This window comes from Heloderma suspectum, chromosome 7 (genome assembly GCF_057233095.1).
Source record: "Heloderma suspectum isolate Gila_16-S chromosome 7, 16-S_ref, whole genome shotgun sequence".
NCBI classification, from domain to species: domain Eukaryota; kingdom Metazoa; phylum Chordata; class Lepidosauria; order Squamata; family Helodermatidae; genus Heloderma; species Heloderma suspectum.
The window spans coordinates 20,487,810-20,508,249 of NC_139464.1; the positions used below are offsets into that span (position 1 = coordinate 20,487,810).

General features: G+C 49.7%; 1 long non-coding RNA gene across 2 annotated transcripts in view; it reads right to left on the reverse strand.

Annotated features, from left to right (window-relative positions):
• The window catches only part of LOC146339381 (uncharacterized), a 75,051-nt gene that overhangs the window by 45,698 nt on the left and 8,913 nt on the right, over positions 1 to 20,440 (reverse strand). Inside the window, exon 2 of one of the 2 annotated variants that reach the window (XR_014784560.1) lies at positions 11,266 to 11,402. The exons of the other annotated variant lie outside the window; for it this stretch is intronic. This is a non-coding gene — a long non-coding RNA (uncharacterized LOC146339381). The remainder of the gene's footprint in view (positions 1 to 11,265; positions 11,403 to 20,440) is intronic. 2 annotated transcript variants of the gene reach the window in all.

The following is a 20,440-nucleotide window of genomic DNA, read 5'->3' on the forward strand; positions in this document are numbered from 1 at the left end:
AATGATACCAGGGGTCACTCCTCTCCCATGGGACATTTTCAGATCAGGAAGCATGGGCAGCCAGAGTGGCTGCAGTGTGTAGGGGTGTACAGATTCCCCACCATCTGTTCTGGTGGGGAATCCATGGGGGGGGAGAGGCGATCCATTCCTCCCCCCAGAATCCTCCAGAGTGGTTCTGCTCCGCTTAGATTCCGGGGGGTGGGGAGGGAACTGGTTAGGGGGGTGCTTACCTTCCCTCCTGCCAGCCAGAGCCGTTTGCCTCTTCCCTGTCCCTGCCGATTGCCATGTCTTTAAAAAAAAAAAAAAATGGCAATCAGGAGGATGTGCCCATAGACTTATATGCAAATAGAGTCATGAATCTTGCGTATAAGTCTGTGTGTCCATAGGCTTATACGCAAGATTCATGACTCTATTTTGCATATAAGTCTATGGGCACATCCTGATGGTGACACTGGAGCCCTCTTGTAAACTTATACCTCATAGTGCGCATAATGGCATCTGTTGTGGTATTTTGGATAATATGGAATAAAAAGTGGGACATAATGCTAGGAAAGCAGTATACAGAATGCATAATGTGGCCTAACAGTTATCAGCACACTTCAGTACAGCACTAGTGTCTAGCCTGGGTATGGGTGTACAAAACCCCACTTACTTGGCTCCGCTGGGTTCCGCGGGGGGGGGGAGGCGATCCAGTCCTCCCCCCGGAATTCTTGACAGGGGGGAGGCCATCTGTTCCTCCCCACCAGAATCCTGCCTGGCCGGCTCCACTCCACGGAAAGTCCACAGAGCTGCCGGCCGGGCCAATTTGCAGCGGGGGGCCCGCTGCTGCGGATGCAAATGGCGTCCTGCGTGGGGAAGCCATTTGCATCCCTATGCTAGGCTGTGATAGGCTATGTAGATATTTACGTAGCCTATCACAGCTAAAGCGGGGACGCAAATGGCAGCCGCTACGCCATTTGCGTCCCTGTCTTTTGCCGTGTTAGGCTATGTAGATACTTATGTAGCCTATCACAGCAAAAGCAGGGATGCAAATGGTGTAGCAGCCACCATTTGCGTCCCTGCATTAGCCGTAATAGGCTATGTAAATACTTACATAGCCTATCACAGCAAAAGACAGGGACGCAAATGGCGGCCGCCACAACGGCCACCATTTGCAGCCGCAGCAGCCCAGAAGATGACCCGCCACCGCCAGGTAGGTCCGTTCCGGGGGTGGGATTGCAAGGGGTGGCGAGGCCATTCCACCACGGATTCCAGGGGGGCAGATTCTTTAGAATCTGGCCTCACTGGAGTCCGTGGTGGAATTCCCCATCATCCCTAAGCCCAGGTCTAGGTCAAAACATGGAGGATGCAAAATGGTGGCTAAGCTGTCAACACAGTTGCAAAAAGCAAAAGCCCTTAGGCGGGAAAGAAAGAAGCTTCGTTATAACCACTGCTAATGGTAAGCCCCACTTCTGAGAAACTGTTAAATAATGTCTTCTCCCCCTAGAGAAATTTGGTGAAATGGCCCCTCCAGTGTCTGTGCTCACAAATAAGGTGGAGAATTTTGGGAGGCCATTTGTACACAGCTCTACTTTGATCCATCATCAGGCACAGAATGGATGAAGGTGTACAATTTTAGCCACTAGGATTGGAAACATACAGTTTCTGGATTGGCCATGTCTGTTCTACATACTAGGAGTAGGGATGGACAAAAGGGACTTACCTCGTCCCGCAGCTTGCTTCGGTTCTCCCCCCGAAGTTCAGGCGAGGGGGGGAGGCGCCCCGCCTCGCCCAGCGGAAGTTCAGGCCGGGGGGGAGGCGCCCCATCCCTCGCAGGCGAAATTCAAGCCGGGTAGGAGCGCCCCGTCTACCCGGATGTGAAAAAAAAAGTTAAAAAAAAACCACACACGCACCTGTGATAGGCTATGTAAGGATTTACGTAGCCTATCACGGCTAGATTTCCAAAGTCAGCCGCGATAGGCTATGTAATTCGTCACGTAGCCTATCACGGGTGACTTTGGGGGTGGAAAAAGCGCGTACGCAAATGGCGGCTCCCATGGGGACCGCCATTTGCGTTCCTTATTTTGGCACGTCTAGTCTACGTAAAGATTTACATAGACTACGGCAAAAATAAGGGCAACGCAAATAGCGTGTTTTTTTTCTTTCAAAGTCACCCATGATAGGCTACGTGACAATTTACGTAGCCTATCATGGCTGACTTTGGAAATCTAGCTGTGATAGGCTACGTAAATCGTTACGTAGCCTATCACGGGTGTGTTGTTTTTTTTTTACTTTACTTTTTTTTTTTTGCAATGGCGGTGGCGGCAGCCGGTCAGGAGACCAGCCACCGCCCCCGCCCCCCACAAAACGCCACCGAACCGCCACCGGGACCCGCTGCCGAGAGGGACATTCACCAAAGGTAAGTCCCATCCCGGGGGGGGGCGGGGGGCCGGTGGAGAATTTCTCCAACACTTTCGGGGGGGTGAATGCGTCGGCACTCGGCCTCCCGAACATTCGTGGAGAAATTCTCCACCAACCCTAACTAGGAGCCTGGCTGGCTGCCCATCAGTAGAGTCGTACCTGCCCATTTTGAATGTCAAGCTCCAGCGTCTGGCATCTTCCAAGTTTTTCCCACTGGTGCTGAGCCAAAATGCTCATTTTTGCATCCCCATTCACAGGCTGTGGAATAGGACAGCTGATTTGGTGATTTTCAAGGGTAGGCAAACTGTGTGTGGGGGGGGACAAAGCTCACAAGCATTCCTCCCACTTTTCAGCTGGTGGTCACCATTTTGTTTTTGCTCAGAATGTCCCTTTTGAATTATGCTATATCTTGAGTAGGGATGTACGAAAGTCACTTACCTGGTCTCGCAGCTTGCTTGGAGGTGGGGGGGAGGCGCTTCGCTGCTCCCCCTGAAGTTCAGGCTGGGGGGGAGGCTTCCCGCCTCGCCTGGCCGAAATTCAGGCCGGGGAGAAGCACCCCGTCTCCCCGGCCGCGAACGTCAAAAGAAAAAAAAAACGCCCCTGTGATAGGCTACGTAATGATGAACGTAGCCTATCACGGCTAGATCTGCAAAGTCAGCTGTGATAGGCTACGTTAATCGTTACGTAGCCTATCACAGGGGCGTTTTGTTTTGTTTTTTTACTTGTAATGGCGGCGGCGGCAGCCGGTCAAAAGACCGGCTGCCGCCCCCGCCCCTGACGAAGACCTGCCGAACTGCCGCCAGGACCCACCGCTGGGAGGGACATTCATGAAAGGTAAGTCCCATCCCGGGGGGGCGGGGGGTGGAGAATTTCTCCACGAACAACCTTCAGAGGACCGAATGCGTTGGCACTCGGCCCCCTGAAGTTTCGGGGAGAAATTCTCCCCCATCCCTAATCTTGAGGGGGGGAACATTCTGGGAGAAAACAAAATGGCAGCCTCCAGATGAGGACCAGGAGGAGTTTTGGTGAGTTTCAGCCCCTGTCTCACAAATTTCATACAGTGTGAGACACACATTGTCTCACATATTGACTCATGTAGAGTGCAGCCATCAATTTGACAGGTAAATTAGAAGCACTATGTAAGTCCCAGGATGTCACGGTGGAAAATGAGCCCATAGAGCCCCAGAGCAGTTCTGATTCTGAGGAGGAACAGCAATCCATGGGAGAGGAGCTCACTCATCTCTCACAAGCACAGCAGCTGGCAGAGATTCCTCCTGCCAGCATTCCTGTGATAGATAGTGAACCTGGCAGTGAGAGAGCGCTGGAGGGGGGCTTGCTGGATGCTCGGCGCAGACGCAGGGAGCGGCAACAGATGGAGGACACCGAAAGGAGACGCTCCGCTCATTTGGTGCTCAAACAACGGTCGCGTCCTGAGGACCCAAGGGAAAGAGGGAGAATCTCTCCATAGCCCATAAGTTCAGGGTCTTCCCATGGTTCCCCTTCAAATGGGGACCAACTGCCTTACCTGGAGCTAGGGAGACCGGCCGCTGCCACTGAACTGCTGCCGGAGCCGCCTCCGGAGCCACCGCCGCCACCAGGGAGATTCGCCCAAGGTAAGTCCTGTCCCGGGGGGGCGGAGGGGGTAGACCATTTCGCCACCGATCTTGGGGGGCCAAATGCGCTGGCATTCGGCCTCCCTGAGATTCATGGTGAAATTCGCTGACATCCCTACCTGGAGCTTAGGCTGCTCTTCTATCTTTCCCCAGTACTGTTCCTTGCTTAGTTGCTAGTGATTAGTATCTGAAAGAGACATAAAGGAATAAAGCCTTGGAAGGAATCCTCATTGTCTGTGTCCTGAGTTGGCTATTGGAGGGGACTGCAAGAGGCAGCTAGGGTGCTCCTGACACAGGCATTCCCTTCAGACTCCCAGGCCAAGAGGCTCCCAGATTCAAAAATGGCCTTTGTGTGTTGATGTTCTACAGCACTACATTCCTCCTTATAGGTGAGGAAGGAGATTTTTTGGTGAGAAAATGTACCCCGTACGAGGAGGGCAGGAATTCATGAATCGATCCTCCACAGTTGCAGAACAATGAATGGCTGATCTTATGCATGCATATATGAGGTCATAGCTACTAAAGCCCACATCAAGCATTCACCAAAGAGGGGTTAACTGTAGGGATGTACAGATTCCCCACCGTCGGTTCCAGCGGGGAATCCACCCGGGGGGGGAGGCGATCAGTTCCTCCCCCCCCCCGAATCCTCCAGAGTGACTCTGCTCCGTGACGATTCTGCAGAGCTGCCTGGCTTGAGGGCTTCTTACCTGGTCCTGGACTCGTTCGCCTCCATGCTGAACACCATGTTGCTTAAAAAAAATGGCGATTAGCAGGATGTGCCCATAGACTTATACGCAAAATAGAGCCATGAATCTTGCATATAAGTCTATGGACACATAGACTTATATGCAAGATTGACAGCTCTATTTTGTGTATAAGTCTATGGGCATATCCTGCTGATTGCCATTTTAAAAAAAATGGTGATTGGCATGGAGGAGAATGGCTCCAGTTAAGCAAGCAGCCGAGAGCCGTTCCGCATGGAATCCTCCTGGAGCGGAGGTAAGTGGGACCGTCCCACCATGGATTCCGGAGGCTGGATTCCAAAGAATCTGGCCTCATTTGAATCCGTGGCGGATTTCTCTAACATCCCTAGTTAACTGTAAGCCTGGAGGAAAGCAAGAACGTGTGATCCAGCCCTGTCCCCTCCTCTCCCAACCTCCCAGGGTTGAGGAGGAAGGTCTATAAAGGCCACTGTAACAGCGTTTGGCTGAATGCATTTGCACAGTGCTGTGCAATCAGGAACCCTGATAAGTCAGCAGAGCTGGCTCCAGGTTTTTGAGGGCCCCTGGGCAAGGCACCAGCAATGGGGCCCTTTCTTCACTGAGTCTACCTTCTCATCACCATTGAAACCAGCTGCTATTGCTCCTCCTCCTCTTCCTCATCATTGCTACCATTTGTTTGCTCGACAGGCAGAGACCTAGGGATCACGTAGGCCGTGGCATCTACTGTGCCACCTCCTCACCACCACCACCACCATTGTCTGGGCCAGAACAAGAGGCAGGTGAACTAGCAGTTTTCAGTGGAGAAGAGAAGGAGCAATTCTGGGGAGATCTTGTCAGTAGGTGCCTGCTGGGATATGGGCCCTTGGCAGCTGCCCACCAGTGCCTACCCTTGACACTGGACTTGTAAGCCAGGGTTCCTGGTTGTATGGAGCAGTGCTAGCACATTCAGCCAAATGTGCTTGCAGACCTTCCCCATCAACAGTTGAGGAGGCAGGGCTAGAGCCTGTGTCCCCCTCATGCTCACAGTTGACCCATCTTTGGTGAATGGCTAAAGATGGCTTCAGGGTCTAGGTCTGGAAGGGAAGAAATTACTCCACCGCCTTTCTTTTCACCTGTCACGTTTCCCTTGGGCTCCCTCTTTCCTGATGCACTCACACACACAAATAGAGAGGCTTCAGTCTCAGGCCTTTAATTCATTATCAACAGGCTCATTACAGATGCAAATCCTCAAAGATTCTCAGGCTACAAAGGAATGCCTCCACGGGATTCAAATGGGAACACCAGTTTGAAGTTTGAAGTGAGGCTTGCTGGCTAGACTAACTTAGGGAGGGATGTCCCGCCCTTCCAGTGATGCCTCCCTATGTCACCTCTCATGCATCGCTAACTGGGTTGGCCATCTGAGCTCCGCCCCTGACGTTTCTCTCTTAGCTCTGCGCCACAGTCTAGCATCTCTTAGGTCACAGCCCCCACTCTCCTCCTCCTCCTCCCGGCTTCTCACAGAGGGGGGCAAGGGGGGGGGCTTCAGGCCTGGCCATCTGGGAGTTAGTAACCTGAGAAGCACGCCTACCCATATCTGAACTGGCTTTGGAAAATGCATCCCCCGGTTCTGGCTGTCCCTCTTCTGAATCTGAGCTGCTATCTCCCTGCACTCAGAATCAATCCTGATATCACCTCTGTGAAGTGACAGGTTTACTTTTCTGCAGGATGCCTGTTTCATCCTGTCCCAAGCTACTGCAAGCAGACAGGGAGGCAGAAGGCCTTTCTCATGCATGGACTTTTTGTCACAAGGTTTCCAGCCCACAAGTGCATCACAACAGAGGACAGAATTAGGGAAAGAGCTCCAGTCTGGAATTTGCTGGCTAAGCAATTAATTCATGTAGATTCTCAGTAAGACCAGCTTCCTTCTGGTTGTACCAGCTTTCTTTCTTCCTGGTTGTACTTTCTTCTTCAGGAGTGTCTCCACCCTCTTTCAGCCTGGGGGACAAATTCTATTTTGGAGAAACTCTTGGGGACCACATTCCAGTGGTGGACAGTGCCAAAAGCAAAGCGGGCAGGGCCAAAATACCAGTACATTTTAGCTTAAAGTTCACACTGCCAACAACTAAGCCTTAAGAGAGGCATTTCATCCTTTACAAAATGGTGGGCAAAAGGTGCCCAAGCCAAGAAACCACCAAATTATTGGTGGTTTGGGTGAAAGGAGGAACCACCTGGTAATACGGGGAAGGGGGCATGGCCCTTTGGAGAACCCCCCAGGGTGGAGGGAGATTAAGACTCCAGGTGGGCTAGATTTGGCCCCAGACCTGAGGTTCAACACCCTTGCTCTACTGAATAAAAGAAGCAGATATTGTCTGGATCCTCTATTTAATTTGCCTGAATCAGGAGATGTGCACAAATACTTTCACAAGGGACAGCTCCACTTCAGAGTGGATTGATAGTTTTTAAACATATTATGTGTTTAATGAACAGATGCATTTATTAATCCAGCTAATTAGCTGGTGAATGCTTCCAAGCCATTTGCTTTCTACTTGGAAAGATCCTAGCAACATATCCCCACAGCCATATATCCTCGAGAGCAAACAAGAAACTGGCGTACTGTATTTCTCAGCTTTTGACAACCTTTATTATTTCGTTTATCTGCTATTCATAGTGAGATGTAAACATCTTACTTCCTAGTGTGATCATATCAACAGTGGGTGGGTTTAAAACATTGGGAATTAATACATTATAAAACATCAGCCAGTACTAAAAACACACAAAAAGCAGGGCAGAGCAAATACACTGGATGTCAAATAAAATAAAATAAAACTTCAACTGTAGCAAGATAATGAATGAAAAGCACAAATTTATTTTTGCTAAATATTCTGAAACCAAAGAACAGTTTGATGAGTGAAAAATGCTCCTTGCATTCAAGCAGTGGAGGCTGGTGGCTCCAAAGTTGCTGGGGCGATGAATCTGCTCCAGGTTTCAGTCAGGACTCTAAAGGAGCTACCCAAGGTATGATAGCTTCTTTAGAGTTCTAACTAGTTCTGACTGAAACCCAGAGCAGATTCACCACCCCACTGCCATTAGAGCCACCAGCCTCCACTGCATCCAAATATAAACATGCATAACCCTTATAGGATGGCCATGTGTCCTATGTTACAGAGGACAATTGTCTATTTGAAGGGCTGATAAGACTAAGTCCATGTGAAGATTTGAGGCCTACAGAGGCAAGGAAAAGAAAATGGTCAGGCCTAGAAGCCTGAAGTGTTTTTGTTGGAAGGGGGCATCCCTGTGGGGAGTAGTTTCATTTCCCTCAGTTAAGTTTCATTTCTTCAGGTTTGAAACAGCACTTTCAGTTTTGAGAGAGGAGGGTATAAAAAGAAAGAGCTGAAAGACCAGAGCAGTAAGAGCAGAGTCAGGAAGAGCAGAGCATGATGAGGAAGCAGAAAGAAGCAGCCTGGAGAAGTCTAAGTACAGCTAGGGTAAAGGAGCTTGCATTTTGCAACTTTTAATTTCTCTTAATGCCTTTTTGTATCACTCATCTCTATTGTGTAAATACCTTCAGTTGAAATTTGCTTGCTTTAATTTACCAGTAAACTGTTGTGGTTAAACCTTGTGTCTAGAGTGTCAGTCAGCCCATGCCTACAGCCTAAACCTCACATTATTTGAAAGAGGAAGGTAATGGAAGGAAGGTGGGACTCTTAAGGAGGAAAAAGATACATAAGGAGTTGCTCATGGGCTCCAGATCATAAGGGAAACCTGGACAGTCCAGTTGAAGGAAGTTGCCCATCATTGCTTATTTATAATATGTTTAGTCCACTGTTTTGAATATATGAAGAGGCTCTCCTGTTGATACTTAAGCACAGACAGGCTGGTATAGGGAGAGGTGCTCCTGTTGATGTTTGGTGAGCACTCAGGTGAGCACCAGTTCAGCCAGGTAAGCACCAACTCAGAATTGGGCAAACAGGCAGCCAGAAATTCTATTCTTTTAGAATTTCTGTAAGATGACTCCATCTAGTCATATCAGTTACAATCCTGGCTGCCACATTCTGCACCTAGGGGCAGCTCCATGTACAATGCATTACAGTAATCAAATCAGGAGGTTATGAGAGCCTGAGCCATTGTGGCCAGATCATACTCATCCAGTAACAATCATAGCTGGTGAACCAGATGGAGCTGATAAATGCCACTGAGACCACCTGGGTCTCAAGAGACGTGATTGGTTCAAGGAGTACCCAAGCTGTGCAACTGCTCTTTCAGGGGGAGTGCACCCCTGACTGGAACAGGCTATATGCCAAATTCCTGGACATGAAAACCACCTACCTACAGGGCTTCCAACTTGCTGAGATTCATGCTCAGTTTACTGGCACTCATCCAGGCCATTACCAAATCCAGACACTGGTTTAGCACCTGCATAGTCTCGCCTGACTCGTATGACATGGAGAAATAAAGCTGAGTGTCATCAGCATGGTGCTGACACTATGGGATGTATCCAACAGGATGCTTATGCACCTGATGATTCTCTTGCACCCTGCAGATTCTGTTGCGCAAGTAGTGGATGTTGCCGATTCCACTGCGCGCAAGCAGGACCCACTACTTGCGCAACAGAGATTTAACGCTTCCCAGAGGAAGCCCTGAAAAGCGTGAAAATGCTCATTTCTGGATTGGGACAGGTCAGCAGAACTCCCTTATGTGAGCTCCGCCAATCTCCCTTATTATTCCAGAAACACGTATTTTCGTTCATTTCTGGTTGCCCCTGAAAGCACTACATCTCCATTCTGCAAGCGGTGGGCAGCACTTGCAGATAGGAACTGGCAGGTGGCAAGAGAATTGGCAGCACCACTGGATATGTACCATAGTGCCAGTCCTCCAGATTCCCTTATGATCATACCCAGCAGCTTCATGTAACTCTTAAAATGTATTTATTTAATTTATATCCCACCTTTCTTCCATCATGGAACTCAAGGTGGCTACATGCGGTTCCCAGGTGGTCTCTCCTCCAAGCATTTCCCAGACCCAGACCTGCTTAGCTTCGGCAAGGTGGCTGCCTCATATGCCTTCAGACCATATCCTGAGACCTGGTCATAGTCTTCCCCAACAGAGTAAGATGTATTGTACTTCTATACAAATTATAGCCATTATTTCCAGATGCGCATCTATAGATATAAATCAGCATGTGCAATTTTAACAAGCATGGGGGATAAGATGGACCTTTGTGGGGGAGGGCACAACATGATTGCCATGGGGTTGAGAAGAAATTCCCCAGTGCCACTTTCCAATCCTGCAGGTGGAAGTGGAACCACCATATATCACTGTACCTCCTACACCCAACCTGAAGAGCCAGTCCAATAAGACACCATAATCAATTGTATCAAAAGCCACAGAGAGGTCAAAGAAAATCAACAAGGCCACACTGTCTCTCTCCTGAAAGAAGTCATCATTCATTCAGGCCTGGAACTGGGTTGAAACAGGTCCAGATAACCTCCCTGTTCCAAAGGTTTCTGCAGTTGGGCTGCTGCCAACACCCTTTCCAAGACCTTGCCACAAAACTATTGGATGATAGGGATGGCGGAGAATTTCTCCCCGAAACTTCGGGGGGCCGAGCGCCAACGTGTTCGGCCCCCCGAACAAGTTTCGGGGAGAAATCCTCCGCACCCCCCGCACCCCCCCCCCCGGGACGGGACTTACCTTCGCCGAATGTCCCTCCCGGTGGCTGGTCCAGCCGGCGGTTCGGTGGGTGTTCGAGCGAGGCGGGAGCGGCAGCCGGTCTTTCGACCGGCTGCCGCCGCCGCCATTGCAATCAAAGAAAAAAAAAACGCCCCCTGATAGGCTACGTGACGATTCACGTAGCCTATCACGGCTAGATTTGCAAAGTCAGCCGTGATAGGCTACGTGAATCGTCACGTAGCCTATCACGGGTGACCTTAAAAAAAAAAAAAGAGTGTACGGATAATGGCGGCCCCCATAGGGAGCCGCCATTCGCGTTCCTTAGTTAGTCGCTGTAGTCTACGTAAATGTTTACGTAGACTACGGCGAAAATAAGGGCAACGCAAATAGCGTTGCCCTTATTTTCGCCGTAGTCTACGTAAACATTTACGTAGACTACAGTGACCAAATAAGGAACGGGAATGGCAGCTCCCTATGGGGGCCGCCATTCGCGTACGTGCTTTTTTTTTTTTAAAGTCACCCGTGATAGGCTACGTGACGATTCACGTAGCCTATCACGGCTGACTTTGCAGATCTAGCTGTGATAGGCTACGTGAATCGTCACGTAGCCTATCAGGGGGCGTTTTTTGTGTTTTTTTTTTACTTTCACGTTCGCGGCCGGGCGAGGCGAGGCTCCTCCTCCCCAGCCTGAATTTCGGCCGGGCGAGGCGGGAAGCCTCCCCCCCGGCCTGAATTTCGGCCGGGGCAAGGCGGGAAGCCTCCCCCCCGGCCTGAACTTCGCAGGGGGACCAGCGAAGCACCTCCCCCCCACCACGAACGGCCTTCGAGGACAGGTAAGTGACTTTCGTCCACCCCTATTGGATGATAGTTATTAAAATTACCTGGGTCCAAAGAAGCTTTCTTAAAGAGTGGTCACACAACCGCCTCTTTCGTGATGGCTTTCACCTGGACAGTGCTGAGCAGCCATAGAAGTTACTTCATCGTAGTCTTCCCCGCTAGGGTAAGATGTCTCGGTCTTCTATTCAAATGACAGCCATTATTTCCAGATGTGCATCTATACATATACGTACATTAGCATGTGCAATTTTTATGCAACTCTATGTCTTCCTTCGTACCCTGTTTTGGTGGTGCATAAGTGGCCACCCTACTCCTATGTTTGTTGTAAGGGGGCATGATGTATGATTCTTTGCCATCTTTTTTTCATGGTGAGCAACTTCAGCAGGGGCGGGTGGCAGGTGGGGCCTTCAGGGAGGGGCTGAGGTGGTGGGCAAGTGAGGGGTTGTGGCACTTAAGGGGTTGTGGCAACAGGCAAGGAGCTGCAGCAGCTGGCAGGAGGCTTCAGCAATGTGGGGGGTGCACTATGCCAAGGGCCCGCTGGAGTCTGTCACTGGCCCTGATTTGAAGGAACAGCTGCAATATTCATGATACACCAAGACCTTCAAAACAAGGTGAATCTTCTCAGCTTTAAGTGAACTGGCCATATCCATTGAAAGGCAGTTTCCAGCACATCTGTCAGTACCCACAGCTGCAAGAGCAATGAACCCGCCTAACCCTAACCCATCATCACCATAATCACCCTAACCAGAGACATGGGGGGGGGCATATTCCATCTTTGTGCCAGCACTAAACAATGGGGCAATGCTTGCACACACGTGCACACACACCACTCCCTTTGTTCTCTTTGCTGAGATAAGCTTGTACATATTGGGCCCAAGGGAGACAAAGTAGCAATGGAAACAAAAGCAAGTGGAGTTCATACATCACTAGGCCAGAATTGATCTTCTGCACCCTTGCCTCATTCTTCTTGGTTAAAGACTGCATGGAAGGGCAGCAGACAAAGCTGGGCAGTAAAAACCTGGGGAGAAACTATCTAAAAGCTGGAAAACTACCAAACAAGTGGTGGTTGGGAAAGAGCTGTGGCTGTCTGAGGAACCCCAGAGGGCCAGATTTGGACCCCATGAGGGCTGGATTTGGCCACCAGAATTGAGGTTCTACACCCCTGCTGTAGAGTGGACATGCTTTAATTACAGGGATGTCTGACAACAGGAAATTCAACCCCCTTGGGGCTCGACAGATTTTCCCAGAGTCACCAGCTTGGCTTGCATTAGCAAGCCAAAATGCAGGCTCCCCACCAGAACTCACAGACTCCCAGCTGCAGCAGGGCCCTGTGCATAAATGGCTTCTTCTCTAGGGATGGCAGAGAATTCCTCCACGGATCCCAGTGAGGCCAACTGCCAGCGCATTCGCCCCCCCCAGAATCTGTGGTGGAGCGAAGCCCACCCACCCCGCGAAACGCATGTGGAACGGAACCTACCTAGTGCCATTCGCCGGTGGGTGCTGCTCGAATGGCAGCCGCCATTCACCTCCCTGGGAATGCCGTGATAGGCTATGTAAGTATTTATGTAGCCTATCACGGCTAACGCAGGGATGCCATTTGCGTCCCTGCAGAGGCCGTGATAAGCTACGTAAGTCTTTACGTAGCCTATCACGTCAATAGGCAACCACGCAAATGGCAGCCGCCATAGCCGCTGCCATTTGCGTAGCTGCCTTTTGCCATGATAGGCTACGTAAAGATTTACGTAGCCTATCATGGCAAAAGCGGGGACGCAAATGGCATCCCCTACGCCATTTACATCCCTGCTTTAGCCGTGATAGGCTACGTAAGTATTTACGTAGCCTATCACTGCTAAAGCAGGGATGCAAATAGGGATGTACGTAAGTCACTTACCTGAACCCGAAAGTTGATTCGCGGTGGGGGGGAGGCGCTCTGTCCCTCCCCCCGACATTCTGGTTGGGGGGGAGGCACCCCGTCCCTCTGGCCATGAATCCTGTCCTGCCGGGACGCAAATGGCAGCAGCCGTAGCCGCCGCCGTTTGCATCCCTGCAGTCATCAGTGATAGGCTACGTAAATGTTTACGTAGCCTATCACGGCTGAGTGGGGGGAAAAAAACGCACTTAGGCAAATGGCGGTACTCATGGGCGCCGCCATTTGTGTTCCTTATTTTGGCACGTGTAGTCTACGTAAACATTTACGCAGACTACGGCGAAAATAAGGGGAACGCTATTTGCGTTGCCCTTATTTTCGCCGTAGTCTACGTAAATGTTTACATAGTCTACACGTGCCAAAATAAGGAACGCAAATGGCGGCACCCATGAGTGCCGCCATTTGCGTACGCGCAGTTGTTGTTGTTTTTTTCACTGAGCCGTGATAGGCTACGTAAACATTTACGTAGCCTATCACGGTGTTTTTTAAAAATCTAGCCATGATAGGCTACGTAAATCTTTACGTAGCCTATCACGTTTTTTTTGTTTGTTCATTTTTTAACTTGGAAATGGCGGTGGCGGCAGCTGGTCAGAAGACCTGGCGCCGCCGCCGAACCGCTGGCGGAGCCGCCGCCACCACCAGGGACATTCGCACAAGGTAAGTCCCATCCCGGGGGGGCGGGGGGGGCAGACCGTTTCTCCACCAATTTCGGGGGGCCGAATGCGCTGGCATCCCTAGATGCTAATTACTCTGACATCTCTAGATGCAAATGGCATAGGGGATGCCATTTGTGTCCCTGCTTTAGCCGTGATAGGCTACGTAAATATTTATGTAGCCTATCACAGGCCAGCATAGGGACCCAAATGGCGTCCCCTACGCAGGATGCCATTTGCATCCATAGCAGCCCAGCAGCGGCTGGAGGCCCTGCTGCAGGTTGGCCCGGCTGGCGGCTCGGCAGACTGGCCATGGAGCGGAGCCGGCCGGGCAGGATTCCAGGGGGGACGAATGGATCGCCTCCCCCGCGTCAAGGATTCTGGGGGAAGAAACAGATCACCTCCCCCCAACTGCGGACCCCAGCAGAGCCAGGTAAGCAGGGTTTTGTACACCCCTATTCTTCTTAGGGGTGGACGAAAGTGCTTTACCTGTCCTCGAAGGATGTTCGCGGTGGGGGGGAGGCGCTTCGCTGGTCCCCCCGCAAAGTTCAGGCCGGGGGGGAGGCTTCCTGCCTCACCCCAGCCGAAATTCAGGCCGGGGAGGAGGCTTCCCGCCTCACCTGGCCGCGAACGCGAAAGTTAAAAGAAAAAAAAACGCCCCCTGATAGGCTACGTGACGATTCACGTAGCCTATCACGGCTAGATCTGCAAAGTCAGCCGTGATAGGCTACGTCAATCATCACGTAGCCTATCACGGGTGACTTTAAAAAAAAAAAAAGCGCATACGCTAATGGCGGCCCCCATAGGGAGCCGCCATTCGTCTTCCTTATTTAGTCGCTGTAGTCTACGTAAATGTTTACGTAGACTACGGCGAAAATAAGGGCAACGCAAATAACATTGCCCTTATTTTCGCCGTAGTCTACGTAAATCTTTACGTAGACTACAGCGACCAAATAAGGAACACGAATGGTGGCTCCCTATGGGGGCCACCATTATCCGTACACACTTTTTTTTTTTTTAAGTCACCCGTGATAGGCTACGTGACGATTGACGTAGCCTATCATGGCTGACTTTGCAAATCTAGCCGTGATAGGCTACGTGAATCGTCACGTAGCCTATCAGGGGGCGTTTTTGTTTTTTTTTTCTTTGATTGCAATGGCGGCGGCAGCGGCCGGTCGAAAGACCGGCTGCCGCTCCCGCCCCGCTCGAACACCCGCCGAACCGCCGGCCAGACCCGCCGCCGGGAGGGACATTCGGCGAAGGTAAGTCCCGTCCCAGGGCGGGGGCGGGGGGCGGGGGGGGTTCGGAGGATTTCTCCCCGAAACTTGTTCGGGGGGCCGAACACGTTGGCGCTCGGCCCCCCAAAGTTTCGGGGAGAAATTCTCCGCCAACCCTAATTCTTCTCTCTCCCAGCTCCCAGGATGGAGAAGGAGCCATTTGCGCGCTCCCAGGAGGGAGAAGGAGAGATTTGCATGCAGTATGGAAATGGCGGAAGTCCACAAGCTGGCTCGACTCGACCTGTGCCGAGTTGGGCCAGCTTGTGGACAAGCGAGCCAGAGTCCGGGGGGGCCACGCCAGCGAAAACCCACCCAGCTCCACCCTCCAAATGGATTCCTCTACCATCCCTATTTAATCCTGGCTGCATAGGATTTGACAAGTGTCTCTTGGTCAGTCTTCTTGTTCCCCCTCTATCTCCCAGCCTCTACTCTTGCTCCTGATCTGCTTTGAACAGATTTCTGGTCCTAGCTTGCAAATTGGCTCTCCCTCCAGTTTTGCCCCAGCCCTCCATTCCCAATCTTGTCGGGACTTCCACCTCTACTTTGGCTGCCTGTCTCAGTGCTGACTGCTGACAGACCTCAGGTCATAATAATGCACCTAATAAAAGACCGAAACATTAGACATCCGACTGCAGAGCAGACTCCCATAGTTCTTCAATACCATAATTGCCAACGATATTTCCTTATGCCAGAGCAAAAAAAAAAAGTCTGCATTCTGGGGAAATTTACAATTTGCGCTATTTATTGAGACAGCTCCAATTCACTTTCCATATGTTTTCCAAAAGAATCCTATTTTTTTACCTCTGCTGACCAGTGCAAAATCATGCCCACTAATAATATTTATAAAATACCACATTAATGTTTGATACTGAATTCAGATGCGAGCGCTGCAGTGTCTAACAGATAGGAGCGTGATGGAATGTGTCTCGAGGCTGCTGCTGTCCATTTCGTGTCACTGCCTATTCTGGGAACTGATGCAGAGACAAACGTGTGTTCACCCTCCTCTGTAACTTCCCCAAGCTCTTCCTGTTTACTTTCCATACAGGCCTGACCTTTTGATAAAGAAATAAAAATCTATAAATGTTTAGAAAGATAAATACAAATCCTTTCTTCAATTTAGGTCACAATCCTATGCATGTTTAGACCAAAGAAAAGTCCTATAACTCCCAGCATTCCCCAGCCTATAGGATTGCACCATTAATTGCTTTATTTCTTTATATTTTTGAGAATCGTTTCTCATGGCCAAATCCAGCATTAGAGTTGCCACTAAATTTTGAATCAATCTTTAAAAATTGAACTAAATGTGGAGGTCCTGGCTCTAGAGAAATGTTTCAGTAATGTTAAGGGAAGGCATAATAGTTTTGATAAGACAAGTGATATTTGTCAAGAGGTTTTTACATGTTTTTTAGGACAACATTGAATTCCATGCTGGTGCAAGGGGGGAAATTGTCCCTTTTGGCTGAGACTAGGTCCTTGTATGTCTGATCCTATACACCAGGGCTAGGCAACATGGTACCCTCCAGATGTTTTGGACTACAACTCCCACCAGCCTTAGCCAGCATGGCCAATGGTAAGACATTATGGGATTTGTTGTCCAGAACATCTGGAAGGCACCACACTGCCTGCTCCTGGAGGATCTAGGGCAAGAAGCCTACTCTTTGAGATTGCCCCTGAAAAAAAAGGGGGGGATTTCAAAGTAGGTTAGGCCTTTGTAAAAAGAGGGACCATGTTGTGTGCCCCCGGTATAAGCTACTGTGTCATTACAGTGGCTCTTCAGATTAAATCATGTGCTATTTTTGGAAACAGGATGCTGGAGCAGGTGAACCCTTGGTTGGACCCAGTTGGGCAGGGGATCAAGGAGTAGGGATGCTTGAGGATTTCATTTGGTCCCTCTTTTACAGCAAGCCAATCGAATTCACACTTCATGGACAAATATGCGGACCAGAACACAGCTATTCATAAGTTTCCATACTTTGAATTTTGCAATACAGTTCTTCTCACTAAAAATCTACCAAAATGTGTGTGTATGTGTGTGTGTGTGTACACATGCATGCATACACAAATTTTAATATATGATGCATTGAAATGTGTATTTTATGTGAAGTGCATACAAAAATGTGTGTTTTGTGGGGGGGAATACTTAAAAATATAATGTGAATTTCTGTGCATTACTTCATGAAGAGGAGCGGAGTGCGGAAGTGAAGGATGGATGAAATTGACAAGTTCTTTGACAAGTAGGGGATATGGCTCTGGTGGGCAAAAGGAAGCAGTGTGTAGAGAGGATCATAGAATCATAGAATCATAGAATAGTAGGGCTGGAAGGGGCCTACAAGGCCATCGAGTCCAACCCCCTGTTCAAGGCAGGAATCCAAGTCAGAGCATCCCTGACAGATGGCTGTCCAGCCTCGTCTTGAATGCCTCCAGTATGGGAGAGTCCACCACCTCCCTAGGGAATTGGTTCCATTGTCGTATTGCTCTAACAGTCAGAAAGTTTTTCGTGATGTTCAGCGGGAATCTGGCTTCCTGTCACTTGAGCCCATTCTTCCGTGTCCTGCACTCTGGGATGATCAAGAAGAGATCCTGGCCTTCCTCTCTGTGACAACCTTTCAAGTACTTGAAGAGTGCTATCATATCTCCCCTCAGTCTTCTCTTCTCAAGGCTAAACATGCCCAGTTCTTTCAGTCTCTTATCATAGGGCGTTGTTTCCAGTCCCCTGATCATCTTTGTTGCCCTCCTCTGAACCCTCTCCAGTTTGTCTGCATCCTTCTTAAAACGTGGTGCCCAGAACTGGACAGAGTACTCCAGATGAGGCCAAACCAGTGCTGAGTAGAGGGGAACTAGTACTTCCCGGGAGTTGGAATCTATGCTTCTATTAATGCAGCCCACAATAGCATTTGCCTTTTTTGCAGCCACATCATATTGTTGGCTCATATTCAGCTTGTGATCGACAACAATTCCAAGATCTTTCTCACTTGTAGTGTTGTTGAGCCACGTATCCCCCATATTGTAACTGTGCATGTGGTTTTTTTTCCTAGGTGCAGAAGTTGGCATTTATCCCTATTAAATGTCATTCTGTTGTTTTCTGCCCAGCACTCCAGTCTATCCAGATCACTTTGAATTTTGTTTCTGTCTTCCAAAGTATTAGCTATCCCGCCCAATTTGGTGTCATCTGCAAATTTGATGAGCATTCCCTGCACCTCCTCCTCCAAGTCATTAATACAAATGTTGAACAGCACTGGGCCCAGGACTGAGCCCTGCAGTACCCCACTCATTACCTCTCCCCAGTTTGAAGGTCCTATTGAGAAGCACTCTTTGAGTCCAATTCTGTAGCCAACTGTGGATCCACCGTATTGTTGTTTCATCTAGCCCACTTTGAGCTAGTTTGCTCATCAGGATATCATGGGGCACTTTGTCAAAAGCTTTGCTGAAGTCGAGGTATATGATGTCTACAGCATTCCCACGTTCTACAAGGGAGGTGACTTGATCAAAAGATGAGACCTAAGGATGGACAAAAGTCCTCTACCTGGTCCTGCAGCTGTGTTCGGTGGGGGGGAAGGCGCTCCGTTTCTCCCCCCGAAGTTCAGGACGGGGGGGAGGCTTCCCGCCTCGCCCAGCAGAAATTCAGGCCGGGGGGGAAGCTTCCTGCCTCGCCCGGCTGAAATTCAGGCCGGGGAGAAGCGCACCATCTCCCCGGCCGCAAACTTCAAAAGAAAAGAAAAAAAAAAAGCCCCGTGATAGGCTACGTAACGATTTACGTAGCCTATCATGGCTAGATCTGCAAAGTCAGCCATGATAGGCTACGTTAATCGTCACGTAGCCTATCACGGGTGACTTTGAAAAAAAGAAAAGCGCATACACAAATGGCGGCCCCCATAGGGAGCCGCCATTTGCGTTCCTTATTTGGTCCCTGTAGTCTACGTAAAGATTTATGTAGACTACGGCAAAAATAAGGGCAACGCTATTTGTGTTGCCCTTATTTTCGCCGTAGTCTACGTAAATCTTTACGTAGACTACAGGGACCAAATAAGGAACGCGAATGGCAGCTCTCTATGGGGGCCGCCATTAGTGTACGCGCTTTTTTTTTTTTTAAGTCACCTGTGATAGGCTACGTGACGATTAATGTAGCCTATCACGGCTGACTTTGCAAATCTAGCCGTGATAGGCTACGTTAAATGTTACATAGCCTATCACAGGGGCGTGTTTTTTTTTTTACTTTTCTTGTAATGGCAGCGGTGGTAGCCGGTCAAAAGACCGGCTGCCGCCCCCGCCCCTGACGAAGACCTGCCGAACCGCCGCCAGGACCCTCCGCCGGGAGCGACATTCATGAAAGGTAAGTCCCATCCCGGGGGGGGGGGGCGGGGGGGCAGAGAATTTCTCCCCAAACCTTCGGAGGACCGAATGCGTTGGCACTCGGCCCCCCGAAGTTTCGGAGAGAAATTCTCCCCCATCCCTAGTAATCACTGCATTGTTTTCAAGGTGCTTAGAGATGAATTGCTTTATCACCTGCTCCAGAATTTTCCCAGGGATTGATGTCAGACTGACTGGTCTGTAGTTCCCAGGTTCCTCCTTTTTACCCTTTTTGAAGATAGGGACAACATTAGCCCTCCTCCAGTCATCTGGCACTTCACCCACCCTCCATGATTTCTCAAAGAGAATAGACAGTGGTTCTGAGAGTTCTTCTGCCAGTTCCTTTATGACTCTAGGATGCAGTTCATCTGGCCCTGGAGATTTGAACTCATTCAAAGTAATTAGGTGTTCCTTGACCATACGCCTATTGATCTCAAGCTGCAATCCTGCCCCTTCAGCCTCTCCTTCGCCTTTTCCAGGGGCTCATAGACCCTCTTTTGGGAGAAGACTGAGCCAAAGTAGGAATTGAGCACCTCTGCCTTTTCTTTGTCATCTGTTAACGTTTTGCCATCCTTATTTAATAGCTGAACAACCATTTCTTTCCTCTGCCTTTTACTATGCACGTATCTGAAGAAATCCTTTTTGTTGTTTTTAGCATCCCTCACTAACTTCGGCCCGTTCTCAGCTTTAGCCTTGCTGACGCCATCCCTGCAATTCTGTGCTATCTGCCTGTACTCTTCCTTTGTTACTTGGCCTTCTTTCCACTTCCTATATGTGTCCTTTTTTGTTTTCAGGTCATCTCTAAGCTTTTTGTGAAGCCATATTGGCTTCTTCTGTTGTCTTCCACCTTTTCTTCTTGTTGGAATTGTTTGTAATTGTCCCTTGAGAATTTCCTTTTTTAAAAGCTCCCACCCATCTTGGACTGCTTTTCTCGTTAGCGTCGCTTGCCATGGGACCTTACTGATCATTGTTCTGAGTTTATGAAAATCAGCTTTCCTAAAATCCAGGGTACGCA